General features: G+C 42.4%; 1 pseudogene; it reads left to right on the forward strand.

Annotated features, from left to right (window-relative positions):
- The first annotated feature begins 734 nt into the window (after positions 1–734).
- On the forward strand, positions 735–3503 carry LOC101576595 (annotated as a pseudogene).
- The last annotated feature ends 893 nt before the right edge of the window (positions 3504–4396 follow it).

A 4396-nucleotide genomic window follows, 5' to 3' on the forward strand; every position in this document is an offset into this window, starting at 1 on the left:
TTTGAACAAGGAAAAACATTTATCAAAAATAGTAACAGCAGTGCTTCAGTAGATAAAAGGACTAAAATAAAAACAGTCGCCTTTGCAATGCTGATATGTCAGAAGAAATATGAGTAGCGGTGAGATGATTGGAAGAAATAATGATTTAATATTTCTCAAATCAGGCAAAAGATGTAAGCCACCAGATTCAAAATGCTGAAGAGGCTGAAAACTTTTAGAACTCAAAAGGCACTCCAATACTCACAAAAGTCATACTGAGATGTGACGAAAGAAGAATGAAGTATGAATTTTATATCTGGTAAAATATTTTCACAAATGAAAGGAAAATGAAGATATTTTCAAGGAAAGGAAAATTAAGACAAGGGACTGACAGCAAGTCTGCTCCAAAAGGATGGCTTAAGGAAGTTATGTAAAAATAGAAGACAGAGATAGATAGATAGATAGATAGATAGATAGATGATAGATAGATAGATAGATAGATGATAGATAGATAGGCAAACTGACACACCCATACAGAGAAAGATAGAGGATCTCTAGAATATCAGAAATAGAGACAGAATTTGATTAAAAGATATAAACAAATAGAAGACTTTTATTCTTGAGTTTTCACTTTTTTAAGTTTAAAAAATGTGAAATCCTCAGAACCCGCGGCCGCCATCTACAGCACTTAGGTTTCTGCTAGGCTTATCTGCACCACTCGCCCACCACACATTCTGCCACTGTAAACCGCCATTATGGTAAAACTGTCAAAGGCTGGTAAAAGTCAAGAGGATCTGAAGAAAATGGCACCTTCCCCAAAGGAGGTAAAGAAAGTGGTGATGAGGAAGTGTCAGATGATGAAGAAGATGACAGCAGTGGAGAAGAGGTTCTCATCCCTCAGAAAAAAAGTAAGAAGGCTGCTAGGACTCCAGCAAAAAAAAGTAGTGGCTTCTTCAACCAAAAAGGTGGCAATTGCCACACCTGCCAAGAAGGCAGCTGTCACCTCAGGGAAGAAGGCGATAGCCACACCCACCAAGAAGACAGTGACACCCACCAAAGCAGTTGCAGCATCTGGCAAGAAGGGACCACACCAGGCAAAGCTGTTGTTACCACCCCAGGTAAGTGAGGCACTGTTGCCATAGCCAAGGGGACAAATAATGGCAAAAATGCCTAGAGAGAAGATGGCAATGAGGATAAGGAAGATGACAGTAAGGAGGAGGAAGATGAGGATGAGGAGGACAAGGATGAAGATGAGGAATTTGAACCAAAAGTAGCAAAAGCAGTGGCTGCAGCCCCCACCTCAGAAGATTAAGAGGAGGAGGAGGAGGAGGAGGAGGAGGAGGAGGAGGAGAAGAAGGAGGACTCTGAGGAAGAGGCCATGGAAATGACACCAGCCAAAGGGAAGAAAGCACTTGCAAAAGCTGCCCCTGTCAAAGCCAAGAATGTGGCTTAGGAGGAGGATGAGGAGGAGGATGAAGATGATGAGGATGAAGATGAGGATGAGGATGAGGAGCATGAAAAGGAAGAGCCTCTCAAAGAAGCACCTGGCAAATGAAAGAATGAAATGGCAAAACAGAAGGCATCTCCTGAAGCCAAGAGACCAAGAACAGAAGGCACAGAACCCACTACAGCTTTCAATCTGTTTGTTGAAAATCTGAATTCTGACAAATCTGCTCCTGAACTAAAAACTGATATCAGTGAATCTTTTGCTAAAAATGATCTCACTACTGTGGATTTCAGAATTGATACAAATAGGAAGTTTGGCTATGTAGATGTCAAATCTGCTGAAGACCTGGAAAAGGCCTCGGAACACACTAATTTAAGTCTTTGGTAGTGAAATTAAACTAGAGAAGCCCAAAGGAAAAGACAGCAAGAAAGATCGAGATGCAAGAACACCTTTGGCCAAAAATCTCCCTTACAAAGTCACTCAGGATGAATTAAAAGAAGTGCTTGAAGATGCCACAAAGGGTCAGACTGGCCAGCAAGGATGGGAATAGCAAGGGGATTGTTTATATTGATGGAATTTAAGACAGAAGCTGATGCAAAGAAAACCTTTGAAGAAAAGCAGGGAAAAGAGATGGATGGGTGATCTGTTTCCCTCTACTATACTAGGGAGAAAGGTCAAAATCAAAACTACAGAGGCAGAAAGAACAGCACCTGGAGCAGCAAATCCAAAAGTCTTTTGTCTTAGTTATTCTTCTGTCATTGCTGGGACAAATACCCAACACCCAAAATGAAGAAAGGAAGGGTTTATTTAGCTCACAGTTACTGGAGGGTTTAATACATACTTGGCTGGCTCCAAGGCAGAGTGGCACAGGGAAGGGAGCATCCAGTTCATAGTGGTGGAATAGCAACAAAGAGTTTGTTTCTCTGTCTCCCTTATATTACAACCAGGCTCTCTAGCCCAGACTGGGGGAAGTACACTTACCCATAATCCCAGCAGTACTATGATCCATAATCCCAGTCTTGGATCACCCACAACCCCAGTGGATCATGAGTTAATCACAAACTCTAGAAGTCCCCACCCCATGACTGCATGAGGCTTTGAGGGGACAACTAGACGCAAACCATAACATCTGTATTTAAGCAACATTTCCTGCAATGCAACAGAAGAAACGTTTCAGGAATTATTTGAGAAGGCAACTTTTATCAAAGTGCCCCAGAACCAAAACGGCAAATCTGAAGGGTACACCTTCATAGAATTCACTTCATTTGAAGCCATGAAAGAAGCTTTAAACTCCTGTAATAAAAGGGAAATTGATGGCAGAACAATCAGACTGGAGCTGCAAGGACCCAGGGGGTCACCTAATGCAAGAAGCCAGCCATCTAAAACCCTGTTTGTGGGCTGGCCAAATAGCTCAGCAGAATAAAGTACCTGCAAGCAGGTGCAGGGGTCAGGGGTTCGATCCCCGGGCCTACAGTGCCATCAGCGTCCCCGGGGTGTGCTGAGGCAGCGATTGAGATTGGGCATGATGGCACGTGCCTGTAATCCCAGCTCTTGGAAGGCTATAAACAGGTGGATCACTATGAGTCTGATCTAGTAGTGAGACCCTGAACACCCTGTAGACCCCTAAAATACAAGAATAAATAAATAAATAAATAAACAAAACCCTATTTGTCAAGGATCTGTGTGAGGAAACCATCAAAGAGATCTTAAAGGAATCATTTGATGGCTCAATTGGAGCAAGGTTTGTCACCTACTGGAAACTAGGTCCTCCAAGGGCTTTGGTTCTATGGACTTCAACAGTCAGGAAGATGATAAGGCTGCCAAAGAAGCCATGGAAGATGATGAAATTGATGTAAACAAAGTCACCTTGGATTGGGACAAACATACAGGCAAAGGGGGCTTTGGGGGCCACAGAGCTAGCCAAGGCAGCTTTGGGGTATGGGGTGGTGGCAGAGGCGGCCAAGGTGGATTCAGAGGCAGAAGCCAGGGAGGCTTTGCAGGGTGAGGTGGATTCCAAGGAGGCCAGGGAGGAGGTGGAGACCACAAGCCACAAGGAAAGAAGACGAAGTTTGAATAGTCTCTTCTGTTCCTGTCTGTACCTGTTTGTTGGAAAGAAAGGACTCTGGGGTTTTACTCTGTCACCTGTCGATGACAGAGCCTTCTGAGGACATTCCAGGTGATGTGCATCCTGTGGTCTGCTTGGGAGTGTAGAGATCACACTTCCGGAGAGGTGTACCCAACATATCCTGTTGGTTTTGACTAGAGATTCCAAAATGTTTTAAAAGAGATGAGTGATAGAGCTAACCCTGATCAGTAAGTTTTGAATTTATATTGTTTCATCCCATGTACAAAACCATTTTTTCCCTACAAATTGTGTGTGTGTGTGTGTGTGTGTGTGTGTGTGTTGGGGGGTGTAAAGGAGAGCAGAATGTTTTAAGATTTTTTGTTGTTGTTGTTGTTGAGATTTTAGGACAAATTAAAAAGTCCTACGCTCTGGTAAAAAAAAAAAAAAAAGTTTAAAGAATGCATTTTATAACATCTGTCAGTTGTCCATAGTAATAGGGCTTAGTGTAACATTGCCACATGATGTACAACACACACTGATCCAGCAGCGCCCCTTGTCTGCCTCCCACTCCCCCTCCCCCCACACACTGTCTGACCTCTGAGAATCACCGTTCTACGTTCAGGACAATTTTATCTTCCACACAGGAGAGAGCATGCACGGCACTGGCCTAATTCTGTGTGGAGCATTTCACTCACTATGCCTTCCAATTATATTAAATATGTTGAAAATTATATATTTTTGAACTTCTGCAACCACTTTTATGATTGAAATAAGTTATATTATTATTTAGTGGAATTAATAATGTACAGACAGGAAGCTGTTGAAATAGTTCTATTTTAAATGGGGTGGGTAAAGAAAGGTTAAGTTTCTTTTTTTATTAATTTTATTGAGAAAGAGCAATGAGA

This window comes from Octodon degus, unplaced genomic scaffold (assembly GCF_000260255.1).
Source record: "Octodon degus isolate 3935 unplaced genomic scaffold, OctDeg1.0 scaffold00029, whole genome shotgun sequence".
Classification (NCBI taxonomy): domain Eukaryota; kingdom Metazoa; phylum Chordata; class Mammalia; order Rodentia; family Octodontidae; genus Octodon; species Octodon degus.